We start from the raw sequence: 14,834 nt of genomic DNA, 5'->3' as shown, positions 1-14,834 counted from the left end.
GACTGCCTCTTTCCTATTTTCAAATATATATTCTACCATACTATTTATTTTGGATTTGTTCTTTTTTTACTTTTTCTTGGTCAGATCTTTATATTTGCCCTGAAGACTTTGCTTTGCTTTTCTTATCCTGTTTTTTATGTTCTTTGTTGTTATGTGTCCTGTATGAGGTTGATTTACCTGCCTTTGATGAAGAACTAATAAATTTTCTTTTGAAAGGAAAGCTTTAAACCTGTAAGCTCAAAGATCAATTGATCAGTGCATGCAAGTGAGTGCCACAAGTGACGATGGCTTACAGTGAGCATTAGTGAGTTATTTACTGTAAACTGTATCCAGATCACTTATGTATTGCTCAACTATCTACATAAGTGATGCTTGGTTTTCATCTATCTTTGTGGCTTTATGATTACAAGCATACAACAACAACAACAATAACAAAAACTTGGATGTTCTGAATGCAGTAAAATAAATAATTTTACAGTTTTTTCCTTGCAGGTTTGGCATTACCAAATGATGATTCGTGATGTCTTTCACCACTGAATTATTTCATGTTTCTTAGCATTTGAGATTTTTTTTCCTTTCCTAAGGATTAGTTTACTATTCCTGCTAATACTTCTGATGTCTTCTGTGACCAATAAGGAAATTCTTGTACAAGGGCAATGCTCATTTTGAGAGCAAACTTCCAGCCTTTTTTTTTTTTTTTAAATCTGTTTCACATCTTTTACACTGTGATCTTCTGACAATGTTAGGCTTTGAGCTAACAAAATGGAGAACGTACAGGGCTTTATCATTACAGAGCATAAGAACAATTCTACCAAAATCACAATTTTAATAATTATGTACTATCTAACAGTCATCTTTTTCTGTTTCACCAGACAAAACACTCAAGTTTTCCTTCATTAATAGAAGGGCAGCAACTCAGGTTAGTTTTGGGATATGAAACAGTATGCAAGTGTGCAATTATAATAATGATTATATGAAATAAAATCTGTAATCGAAATCAAGAAAACATCCACTCAAGTTACAGAAAATTAGAACAGTAAATCTGTAAATTAAAGTAATTTTGAATCCTCTGGGTACAAAGAGCTTTGTTTCGTATCATTTAATACTAGCACAAGATTCAGCTCAGCACTTCAGCTCTGCAAAACTCTGGTCACTAACTTCAGTAACAATCTCCACAGACTTCCCTGAAAGTTGTAGGTCACAGAACTAGTTTCAATAAAAGGCACAGAAAGCTGGGCCCTGGACAGGGACCCTCTGCTAAAATCCTCAGTAGCACAGGAAAAGACCTGGGTATCTCTAGATGTGACCCAAAACCATTTCAGGCAGGGCAGGCAGCTATACTAGCCATTTTAGTACAGTTAGCATACAGATCTCCATAGCACAAGAAAAGAAGAAGACATGGGTACATCTCCAATTCCAGACCTGGTCCTGCTCCTTTTAGCTGGTTTAATACAGTGGAACCACTGCAGCAGCGAGGATGGATGGTAACATATTCAGCCAAATGGTTCAGGTACTCTCAGGGGAGCTTACAGGTGCCGGGAAGGAACTGCTGCTATTGTTCTCAATAGAACAGAAAAGCTTATCTAACTTCTCTTAAGGAAATTTGGCAGAGGAGTGCCTGTGATTTAATTATCGTGAGTTTATTTTCTCTGTAAAGACTTGGAGATTTTTAGGCATAACAAGAGACATAACTTCAGATACCTGGGAACTTTGGAGACAAATACTACTGTCTACTGCACTAGAAAACAGCTGAGGACAATGTTGGTTTTGGACTGTGGATTTGGTACCTAGAATCTGTAAAAGTCCCACTCAGTGCATTTAAATTCTTGGCATATCTATTCACATGGCTGTTACCTAGAATATACTGAAACAAAGCTGTGGTTACCACTAAGCATTCCTGCAAGTGAAGGTGATCTCTTCCGAAGAAGCTAGCTAAGCCGTAGTTGCACTTACTCTCAGAAGAAGCTTCACAGTCCCCTGTTAATTGAAATGGTCTCATACAAGAAGCTTAATTTTGTATTCTGCATGTATTCGTGGACATATTCTCCTGATCGCATTAATCCTGGGATGCCCTAATTGTTTCAAGAAGGCTCCTTCTTTGAGACCTATGAATGTAACAAATCTGCTGAAGTCACTAAACCCTAAATTATTTTTGCCTTCCTAATCAATGACAATGATGAAACAAAACAAACAAACAAACAAACAAACAAACAAACCCCACTCTTCGCTATATGTCCAAGCTGTGCTTCATGTGAAAGAATATTCTGTGATGTATTCCAAGTGTGGGGGACAGTTAATGCCAATATTGAATTGTATCTGCATATTGTACATTTATAAACCAACCTGGATTTTAGTCAAACAGCTGTATTTTTCCTCTTGTACTTTGATATGTTTTTCCTTGTTTTCCAGAGAAATTGAAAGGGTTTAGCTTTCATTGCCTTTCCTTGACAGAGATGCCACAAGGTATCTATACATCTCAAAGGCTAACACAAAATCAATCTGTGTGATTATGCAATTTAGCTGCATTTGCGGTGCTAATTTATTTACTAGAATCTGTAAATTACTTTATTATAAAAAATTCAAAGGCTTAGCTGAAAGCCAAATTAGACCTGGTAGCAACACAAAAACATTATCAACAAGGGAAATCTCTAAAAGCACCAGTAGACAGCAAAACATCAAGTGATGTGTAGAAAGAAATAACATGTGATATAAATTCATTAAGTGTTGACTATTGTTGTTTTATTTGAGATATGAGTAAAAGTACATTGCTGGAGGGGTTGCCGAGTTGCCCTACAGGGAGCCAATTTGCCATTTTTTTAACCTGTAACATTTGGGTAGTTCATACTTATCCTTGTGTTTACCAATAAATTACAGTTGCCCAGTTAAACTGGGCCGGGGGAGAGAATCACAGGATCATTGTTAAATGAAGACAAAAATTGTCCTACTCTTAGGTGAAGCTGATAACTGAAAGTCTTTTGTTGAGTTATAAAATGAGGGGCACTGAATTCAATGTTAAACATTTATGCAGCACAAAACAGCAGCCTATGAATTCAAGGTTAAATGTTTATGCAAAAGAGCAGCATGAAAAAAAAATATATAGAAGAAAACTAATGAACTTTAAACATCAAAGGCAAAATTCCTATCCATTAGGAGGTAGGTCACTGTACTAATGCAGCACAAAACTGACATGATTTTTGTGTCATATCTGATACCGAAGGAAGTTCTTACGGAAGAAAAGGCTTTATCCCACTAAGGAGTAAAGAGTTCAAAAACCTCTCTCTTTTGCCTTTGTAAGTACTACTTGAGTTTTACTTTTTTGCAGTCCCTGGAGAATTTGGCATAAGACTTGACATTCTTATTAAGCTGAAAGTCTGGCAAAAACAAATCTACTACTAGATATATGAATACAAAATAGGCAGTAAATGAAATGACTTGACAAAATAAAGATGCACAGAAGGAGCTTAATTCTTCCCCATGTTCTTCTTTTTGTGTTCTCCTTTCCAAACGTAGTAGACAAGATATGCACTAATAGATTTACAAATCTGAAAGTTCTATCTGCTGACGGTAAGGTTATCATTATTAAGGCAGGTATAGGACTAATATTTGCTAGTCAATCGCACACTGCTGGAAGATTTTAACTGAAAATCCCAAATATGTCTGATATACTTCTTACAGGATTATGTTATTTCTGCAAGATCTCATAGTGATTTCTTGTCTTTAATAATCATATAAGATGTTCAGTAACAGGAATACTGGGAAAATAAAAATAAAAATAAAATATCCTACAGTATAAAAAGTACTTAATCTAAAGGAAGGAAAAATCAATTGTGTATGAACTGGCTGCTATCTTATAACTACCATAAATTAGATTTAGTAAACAAAAATGTGCCCCTTCTTATAAAAAACATTTTAAATGCTGCCTTTTAAGACTCATAATTAGACATACATTTTGCTAGGAGTGAAGAAAGTGTTTTTTATGTTTAAATTATACTCCCAAGAGCCAGCATGTTCTTGAAGGTACCTGCTTTTCACTCTTAGTTACAGATAGGCAACTGAGGCATAATTGCTCTGGCTCCATCTTACAGAAAGTTTATATTGCTTAACCAAGAGATTCTATTTCCAAAATCTAACTGCAGTATTTGACTGCCTGAATAGCCTATATAGTCAATAGAGAGTGATTTCCAGCTGAGGTTACTTTACCACAGTTTCTCTCTGACTCCTAGGCTATAATTACTAAGCAACTAAATCCTTTCTGAACTCAGGTAAAGTAAACCTGAGAATCAAGACTTTGGAGACTGTTTCAAATCCTGGCCCCTCACAGGAGAAACAAAGCATTTATTAACCAACCAATCACCTAATTTTTCTCAGCTAAGAGTATAGCTGGTCTATGGACTTCAGCGACTGATTATAATCTCTTTAAGCCTGTTTACCAGCTGGTATGTCCCTCCTGTGCATGCATCAGGTTATAAGATTTGTGCTTCTCACTCTGTACTATCACTAGTCTACATAACAAGCCTCACAAATACACAAGGCTGTCCCACAGAACATTATTTTTTACTGATTTAATGTACTAATGCAAAAAAAGCAGATTCCTCCATATGAAGAGCATACCCATCAAATGAAAACAAAAGGAGATAGTGAGGAGAAGTAATGGAGGAAGTAACTGGAAATGGACCTGTAACAAAACAACATATGTCTAAAGTTCTAATAATGTCATCCTACTCATAGCAAAAGGTAGATTCACCTTGGTTCACCAAATCACAAAATATCCTGGAGATGCAGCCCTACGCTGCAACATATCCTGAAAGAATGAAGACTATTTCTGCTCGTTATTAGGAAAGATAGGACCCATTAGATGGAAATTGCTGCTTTGAGAGCTGAGAGAGGAGAAGAGAAAGCTAAGGAAAAAGAGTAGAGAGAAATATCAAGCAGAGTGTAAAGGCAGAGGGGGGATACGCACCAAGAAGAGAGGTATAATATTGAGGGAAGAGTGAATACAGGAAACCAGTTATTATGGGAGTCAAGGAAAAGAAATAAAACTGGAAAAAAGTAATATTGTATTGTCACTGGGGATACACAGAGACGGTGAGGGAAGAGAAACCAAAAATCAGTCAAGATAGGGGAAGGAAAGGACAAGAAATAGAACAGTGACTGGAGTATTGGAGAATAAGAAGAAAAAGACAATATAGAGAAAGCATTGAGTTTGGTGGATGCTTTTTTCTTTTTCTTTTTCTTTTATTTTTTTACATTTCCCCAGGAGACTTCACATCCGCATGGAAGGGCAGGATAGAATATTTTTTACTTAGAAGATTTAGAGGTGGACCATAAATATAAACCATAGTAGAAAAACTGTTGGCCAGACATCTTAAATAACCAGGGCAACAGGGGAATTCAGAGCATCTGTATTTTTAAAACAGACTTTTTCAGCAAATCTCAAAGTATAGCCAATATAAATCTTCAGGTTCTGTTTTAAGAGACTGTCTTGTGTGACTGCACTGGAGGTGTTACACACTCAGTCTGGCAGATATAAGTCCCCATTCCATTTCCCTCCTCCATCAAACAAACATCCGGCAGGGCAAGTATCTCCTGGCAGAAGTACTGCCCTAGGAGTAGAGATCTGTTCACACCTCCTTTGCCCCTGTACTTTCTCCAGCAAAAAAACAAAGGGTTAGATATTCTGTGGAAAAAAAAAAAAAAAAGGCTTTCTGTCTAGTATCTTGTCAATTCTCCGTGCTTCTTCTCCCTCCTCTCCATTATTTTGTCAGAGCAGGCTTTCCTTCCTTCCTTCCTTTCTTCCTTCCTTCCTTCCTTCCTTCCCTCTATTCCTCCCTCCCTTCCTTCCTCCCTCCCTCCTTTTCTTCCTTCCTTGTCTTTCTTTCTCTTTTTTTTTCCTTTCTTTCCTTCCTTCTTTCTTTCTTTCTTTCTTTTTTTCTTTTTTTCTTGTCAATACTTCATGGAGCAAATGTGAAAAAAGGGGGAAAAAAAAGGAAACAAATGCAATGTAACAATACCCCCAGTTAGATCAGTTATGGAAGGCAAATCCGGAACCAGAAGGTGTAAGTTTAAGTAACTCTCCTATTTAAGCTAATGGCCCACTATTAGCATTAGCATTGTCATAAATCTCTAACATGTCTAGACAACAGGAGGCAGCAGGAACCCTGCTGCATTGGCATGAATTCCAGTGATATTTTCCGAAATTCCTTTTATTGCTCTTTTTTTACATTGGAACCTTTTGCTCTTTCAGATAAGTATATGTGTGTGTGTGTGTGTGTGTGTGTGTGTGTATGTATGAATGTATGTTATATATATGTATATGTATATGTATGTGTGTGTGTGTGTGTGTGTATATATATATACATTTTTTTTAGCTGCCCCAGGATGCAAGTCCACAACAATTACATTTGTATTAACTGAAATAGGCCAGGGACCATTCTCTGGCTCTGAGACCAAGTGGCATGGCGCATCTCACATCCTTACAGCTAATCTCTTACCCTTCAAAACAGGGTGCCACCAGATTGCCTTTTGGGATTGACTATGTCAGTGCTAGCCCCTTAACTGTGCTCAGGAATTGTCTGTGAGAAAGCTGGCTGCCCCCAGTGAAAACCATGCCAAAAAACATGCTCACAAGGTAATAGTAGCAATGACTGTGTGCCTGTTCCCATACCGTCATGCAGATTAGTTTACTAGTACAGACTTTGCCAATGGAACTTTTAAGCGCTGCCATAATGCAAACAATAAAATGAAACTGGCAAGCCTCCCAGTGTTATGTTAATCTCTTTGGGTATATTTGAACATGCTTCTTTTAAAATCCAATGAATGACAAATACAGAAAAACAATAAAATATATGCATTTTCTTGTTCTGGAGAACGATAACCCTAAGAGATGGAAAACTTACCTTGCTTTAATTTGTCACAGATTGGAAGAATTCAAAAAAGGTCTGCAGATAAAAGCACTAGTTTGGACAACATCTGTGTGATCTCCATAAATAAGTTGCAGCAATAAAAAATGCAATCTGGGATAAATTGTACATGAAAAATGCTCTCAAAAATGCTTCTAACTTTAAGGTTCAAGTTAGAATATATTTGAGCTGTACAAAATAGTGTAAGGATGAAACTACATTTGTGGATGGAACTCCATTATCTCACAGACTGGCCTGCCTTAAACTTGGGATTGCTTCCACAGTCCAAAATAGTTCAGTTAAGCAGACCTCGGCAAATTGTTGGATTTTAGTTATTTCTGGACAGCAGTGTGTGGATACTCAAGGATTTTGTGTTTTCCCACATTGACACTATATTCTCTTTCCCCTTACTAAAGAACTTTTTTTTTATTATTCTCTACATAGATTCAATGGGACACAAACATCCCATAGAAGCATAATATTCAGTGATCTCATGAAGTTCAACAAAAGGAAGTGCAAAGTCCTTCACCTTGGGGAGAGTAACCCCATGCACCAGTACAGGCTGGGGGTTGAGCTGCTGCAAAGCAGCTCTGCGGAGAAGGACCTGGGAGTGCTGCTGGACAACAAGTTAACCATGAACCAGCAATGTGCCCTTGTGGCCAAGAAGGCCAATGGTATCCTGGGGTGCATCAGGAAGAGTGTTGCCAGCAGGTCGAGGGAGATGATCCTCCCCCTCTACTCAGCCCTGCTGGGCCACATCTGGAGTACTGCGTCCAGTTCTGGGCTCCCCAGTACAAGAGGGATGTGGCACTACTGGAGCAAGTCCAGCGAAGGGCTACAAAGATGATTAGGGGACTGGAGCATCTCTCTTATGAGGAAAGGCTGAGAGAGCTGGGCCTGTTTAGCTTGAAGAAGAGAAGGCTGAGAGGAGATCTTATCAACGTGTACAAGTATCTGAAGGGAGGGTGTCAAGAGGATGGGACCAGACTCTTTTCAGTGGTGCCCAGTGACAGGATGCGAGGCAACAGGCACAAGCTGAAACACAGACACTTCCATCTTAACATGAGGAAAAACTTCTTGACTGTGAGGGTGACAGAGCACTGGAACAGGTTGCCCCGAGAGGTTGTGGAGTCTCCTTCTCTGGAGATATTCAAAACCCGCCTGGATGCAATCCTGTGCAACGTGCTCTAGGTGACCCTGCTTGAGCAGGGGGGTTGGACTAGATGATCTCCAGAGGTCCCTTCCAACCTCAACCATTCTGTGATTCTGTGATCCTGTGATCTCAGCATTTTGCCTGAGGACTAAAGCAATGTGGTATGCTACTTTTTTAAAAAGTCCTAAATTTTTTGAACTCAGTCTTTGATACTATCAACAACAGCAGAAGGATTTTATTTATGCAAAACACAGAGAAAAATGGAAATTTAGAAGACTCTGCACCGTCATTGCTTTTCTTCTTGCTAACTTCCTCAGGAATTTGCTCTGCATATTGGATTCTGTTTATTTACAGTACCCTAGTAAAAAAAATCTATTATGAATATGAATTTATATTAGGAAAGGGGCCAAAATGGGCCTCTAAATCTGACACAGCCCTCCAGTTCTCAAAATTATAAAGGTATTAGAGACAAGAGCCAAGTTTTAAGGTTATTCATGTAAATTATCACTTCTGAATGCAAATGTTGCAATCAAAACCACAGTTCAAAATGCCCTAAACCTGCTTTGGGCCAGAAATCTAAGCGATACCAGGAGATTATGTTTCCTCTAAACACCAATGTAAATTTTAGACTCAGACAGTAGCATAAATCTGGATCAGAATAACAAAATTCAGCTCATTGCTAATTGGATTTGGTTTTCGATTTATTTAATATTTGTATGTCTGTCTCTAAGACAGTTTTATTGTCTTTGAGGAAGCCTTAAACTGGGGGAGGAGTTCTTTTGTTTTGTTTTCAGCTTATCACTAAAATGTCTTTGTCTCTCAGACATCAGGTTCAAAAATCACAAAAAACATTGAAGATAGATCTGTTTATACTGAAAGGAAATAAGTTTTCTGACCTGAAAGTTCTTTGAGCTTCTTTCATTTACGTGACAAGTGTTTACTAAGGAGGAAAATGTCATTATTCCTCTTGGATAAACAAAATTACATGTTTTTAAAATCAAAAATAAACTGTTACTGCTTCTGTACCATTGGTATCGGAAGTTATATTTTTTAGTACAGATTTTACTTAGTAGCTTGCGGTCTCCACTGCTTTAAACTCACCAGGTCACTTAGAAATTTCACTTAGAAATTCAGTTCTGTCCTTCTGAGTTTGCTCTTTTTCAGCCTGGAAGTTGTCTGCAAATTTCTACTGAATAAACACCTGCAGGATCCTTGAGCTGTAGCTCAGCATGTAGAAAAGGTCAGGAACTGTGGAAGGTTTTTTTGTTTATTTTCAGCTGTTGGTCCAAAAATATCCTAGGACACTCTGACTGTGTTCTGGGCTTAAACCCAGTTAACACTCTCTCTCTAAAGACTTTAGCACCAAAGCTAAAAGACAGAAACCTCTCAGAGACTACCCAGGACCTCTATGTCTGACAAACATTTTTCATAAAGAAGAGCTTTGTGAAACTTAAAAGGAGGATATTAATCATGTTAGAAAACCAGAAAAAGTATTAAGAAAGATTAATTTTGTCCTAGTTATCAGAGACATTTCTTACTGTTTGATCTTTAAAATATGTATTTGTGTCTTGGGCTGCCTCAGCTTATTAGGCTGACTTCGCGCACGAGACAGACTCAGGGCTGTCTGTCACCTAAGGGTGTGGGACTGCCTGCTACCCAGTTCAGCTGGTGTCAGCCCAATTCAGGGCAGGTTTTCTCTCATAACGGTGGCTGCTACTGCTGCTGTTTTCTAACACAGCCCTCAGAGAAAGTCACTTTAAGTTGGAAGACAGAATAAGACGCTCAGTGGAAATGTAGGTTGTACTGTGAGGTACAGAGAGTTTTAGAGCAGCTAGGAATTTCTTTGCTAAATACAGCTGTGCTGTGGCTTTATGGAATATTGCTTCAGATTGTTAAAGCTCTTGTATTAGAGTCAGAATTGAAAATGGACCCTGTATCTCCTCATTTGGATTTAAAAAATGATACATCTGAAGGAGCAATAAAACTCTGGCTTAGCCAATTGCATAGTCTGAGACATTCTAAAGCTTTTCCGTTTGCTTGGATGAAAGATAATGCCTCATACTTCAAGGTAGCTTGAAGTCTTCAGAAAAAAATTACCCCAAAATTGTAACTGAAGAACAGTCAGCACAATTTAAGGTACTAAAGGGAATTATCTGTATAGAGGATCTTTGATTCTGAAAAAAACATTTGGGGCCATAAAATTAAAATGTGAGTGCCAAGAGTTTTTGGATTTCCACTGAGGTTAAAAATCTTTATAGGTGGGAGGACAGGTGGATAATCCAGATAAATGACATGGAAACCTTGCTAATGAAAAAAATGCATGAAGTAATTGCACTGGCTCTTCCTGGTCATCCGCATCAATTTTAGTCTTATCATTTGTTGTTCCAACTGTTATTACAGATATACTATTTGTAAAGCCAGATCAGGAATTTTACTATAAAACATGTCATGGAAACCTATCACTTTCATCAGAATAAGCCTGAGCCCAAATCCATGATGAATTTTTGGAGGTCTATGCAATAATATATCTTATTGTTGCTGAGTTTTGCAATGAAAACAAATGTACATTTGTGTGTATAATCTTTCTTTTTTTGTCTACTGAAGTAATCAACTAAGCGACCAAACACAGAAAATTTTACCGTGGAGATGCTCTCAACTGATTTAATTTAAATCCAGGATAGTACCAGAGATACAAGCTAAATCAAGTTCTCTCATGTGTTCTCAGGAAGAGCACATGTACAATTTTTATTACAGCTTAGCTGATATTCAGTTTAGATGTTGCATATCTAAACCATGATTTAATGATGTTGGTGGGACTAAAATTTTAACCCAGCCCTGGAAATGCACTTAAATGTAACGTGTTAATTATGGCTGTTACTGGGACTGTATGACTTATGCACTATTTATTTGCCATAAATAGTGGTTTTAGCATTATAAAATAAAGCAATAGGATTTATTTCAAAGGTAGTTGTCATTGTTGAAAAAAAAAAAAAAAGAGGACATGGTTTTAAAGTGGGAGGGTAGAAAAATATTTCACATATTTCCAGGCAGTAAAGCAAACATTCAGCAATTGCCAGCGAGGGGAGACCATGCTTTACGTGTATTTCTCAGCTGTTTACTCAGGCTCATTTGCTCTGCTCTATATCAATTCTGTGGTGGATTTCTGGTGTAAAATGATTTGTAGATGCTTAAACTGTATTTGGGCAAATACTACTATCACAGTCTGATCCTTAGAGATAACACTGGAATGGTACAGTAGCTCTTATCAAATATCACTGGGAGAGAGCAAACTTCAAGATCCCAAGGCAGAACTGATAATCATAAATATTTTATAAGGTAGATGTCTAATGGATGGATCATGTTTACACTGAACAAGAGGCCTTTATTCTCCTCTATTTTTTTTTTCTTTCTCCACAGGACAACCTATGTAATGAAGAATCAGTGTGATACCATTTGGTTTTGAAAATTCTCCTTACCAGACAGATTGTACATAAAGTTTTCTAGGATAGCTCTATCCTTGTTATCTTAAGCTGTTTAAACATACTGACAAAGTTGTTGGTTTATGTTTTTCAAAATGACACTTGTATCTTATCTCTTTATAAAGTACCTATCCTATTTCTGTTTCTTGAAGTACAGGAAGCGGGGGAGGATGGGAACAAAAAAGAATACTGTTTGAAGGTGGTTCTTATTTCTCTTTTGCTCTGTGACAAAATACTTTTGGTGTTGCTGAAAAAATACTTAAGGTTTTTGAAAGGAAGGGAAAATGTTATGAGAAGCTTTACCTTGTTTATATGGCTTATATGATTCTTCAGTTCTTTAACAAATTGTTCTGAGTCTGGAATTTACACATTAGGGCCCTAGGTCTCAGTTTCCTCCTTTATGGTATGAAAGTGATTCTGACTTGCTGTTGATCTGTGGACCTACTAAGTCTACTGCCAGTTAAGTGCAGTATGATTAGTCACACTGGATTTCACCAATTTTAGCATTGCCATACTCAGCTTTGGATTTAAGTGACCCAAGTATGAGATCTACTACAGCTATACCAGACAATAGCAACTATTCAAAATAGCGCTCCTTCTATATGAGGAGTGGGGAACAGATAGCCAACATTTAACAGATTCATTGGATATTGTTAACACTTTTTTAAAATTTTTGCCGTACCTATTCACCAGCATAAGCAATATATCACTTCGGAGTAACTTTGCTTTTCCTTTTGACGTGAAAATAACCTTACCCCTCCTAACACAAAGATAATCAAACTAGGAAAAAGGTAAAATATTCTATGTTCAACAAAGTATTGCATATGATTGGGCCAGAGGTGTTATTCCATATTATAGAGTATGAGAAGGTTTTTAGAATTAGTGGACAGAATAACAACATATAATTTTCTTTGTAAACATTTTGGTTACTAAAAGAAATCTTTAGAACTGAACTTTGGGTAGCTGTTTCACTTTGCATACTTAGCTGAATAAGAGTTTGAAAAAAAGATTGCAAATCAAAAGAAGCCTCAAGCTGCTGTTTTCCATGCTCTGGAGAAAGTCAACTATAGGGAGAGAAGATGACATTGAAATTCTTCAGTGACTTTTTTTGTTAAACTTCATTAAAGTGGATGAAATGGGATCAATTTCAGAAGAGTGATGGGGCAGTAATGAAGAGAGGCCCAGTGCTATTGAGAGCGGCACGCATCTGATGTTTTTATTCTGAGATCTGTTCCAGGGGAACATCCTTACTCCTTAGTTGCTGTTCTCTGTGTAATTATCACCTTCACTGCTAAGGACAGACTGCACATCATTTAATCACTCCATCGGCAAAGTCCTTGCCTGTGACATCCAAAAGCAAGCAGGAAGGTGGTACTGAAAGAGAAAAGGACACAGGAGGATTTTGTAATTGTGTTAAACAGAGAATCAAAGCTTTTGTATTTTCTCTCTCTAAGATAACATATGATAAACAGATATATTAGAGAAGGCATCTGGTGTCATTCAACCTTTTTATCTGAGGCTTCTTTAAAATCCAACATTCATTTATCACTGATTCTTTTCAGTTTCTCAGATAAGACTACAAAACTCTAAATTCTATTAAGCCATTAGATAATATAGTCTGTTCATCTGTTGTTTATGGTCAGCAAGAGACAGTATAGCACTGTGACTAATGATCTGAATCAGGCAATAAAAAATCTGACTGACTCTGTGTTCATGCCACAGATCCTGGTTAGTCATGTTTCCCCTACCATCCTTTTCTTTGTCTGCTTAACTGTAATCTGTTTGGAATCGGGAAATTTTATAATACAATTTCCCAGGGTTTTTTGAACTTGATGCCTCTCAGGAAGTCAGTGAAGTTCCGTAATGTGTATACTTATTATTTAAAAAGTATGGTAAAGATGAATTGTTAAACCACAATATCCAACACTGTATTTCTCCAATATGATCCAGCAATTTGGATCAAATATCAATATTAATCGCGGCTGTTGTAACAAGGCATGTTATACAGTTATTTCCATAGATTTGTAAATACCTCCCAAAATGCCCTATACAATCACCATTTGAACAGTTCCTTTGTGATGGCATTCATGGAAGTTGCAGCAATATTCTTCAGAATGGGGTCACCCAAATTCCTGGCCCTAAAAGTAGCATGCTATGATTTTGATATAATTGGATGCCATATCTATTCTTAGTTTTCCATTACTATCCTTGAACTCTCCAGAGTAGAATCCATACAGAATGAACCTGGATCAGTCCCACAGTTGTGGAGGTAGTGATTTTATCTCACCAAATCAGGTGCTTTCCTACCCTCTTGCTGAAAAAATCATTGCTACAATTCAACAGTCTTACTTCCAAAGACCTCCCTAGCCCCTCATTTTGAGCCTGAAGTAACTATTTATGCAAAGTAACTTGCTCCTGTTCAGAGAAATGAAACATGCTTCTACGCCCATATACCTTATTTTAATGTATAACACTATCCATACCAAATGTCTTTGATACTGCAGAATGCAACACTAAACTCAGTGCTGTCTGAAGAAAATCTTCACAACTTTTATATGAATCACACTTTTTGAGCCACTAGCAGGGAGACTTCAAGCTCTCCATGTGCCTATCACTAAACTGAAGATATTCAGCAAGGAGACTGGCCAGATTTGCCCGTTGAAAGTATTTCTGCCTTCACCGATGTTTTACCATCTCATAAGGTAAAAGACTATCATGGAAATTGCCTCAGTAAATAACAAAGTGCAGAAGAAATTCAATGGAAATGATGGAGCTTCTCCAACATCATGTTGTAAACAGACAAATAACTTAGATTCCAGAAGTATGGTACTTTCTATGAATAAGTTTTTTGAAAAACTTATACCATTTAATGAGAGTCAATATTAGGGTCTTTTCAACTTAGGCTGAAATTGATAGCAAACAGTAAAAATTTCCAGTAGTAGAAACTAGTGGATTTACAGAGCTTCCCTCTAAAATCAACAGATTTTGGATAAGATTTAAGGTAAATTCTGCTTCTTGAAAAACTCATTGCTTGTATGATCAACACTGCTTGTACAAAAAATGCAATATGTCATGTAATTATTCTCATGTTAGTTTAAAATAAATAAATAAAAAAATTATCCCATTCAATTCTATTTTACAAGTTTCATAAGTTTACAAAAACAGGCAAATACAGTGATCTTAAAATATTTCACAGGAAGAATCCATAGTCACAGGCAGGAAATCAGACTCTTCCATCCCAGCTTGATTTGGAATATGTTATATTTCCAAAACTCATGAAACTTTGTATTTGTTGAGGGGAAA

Source organism: Apteryx mantelli, chromosome 1, assembly GCF_036417845.1.
Source record: "Apteryx mantelli isolate bAptMan1 chromosome 1, bAptMan1.hap1, whole genome shotgun sequence".
In the NCBI taxonomy this organism is placed as follows: Eukaryota; Metazoa; Chordata; class Aves; order Apterygiformes; family Apterygidae; genus Apteryx; species Apteryx mantelli.
The sequence above is the reverse complement of the archived record's forward strand: the minus strand, read 5'-3'. Positions refer to the sequence as shown.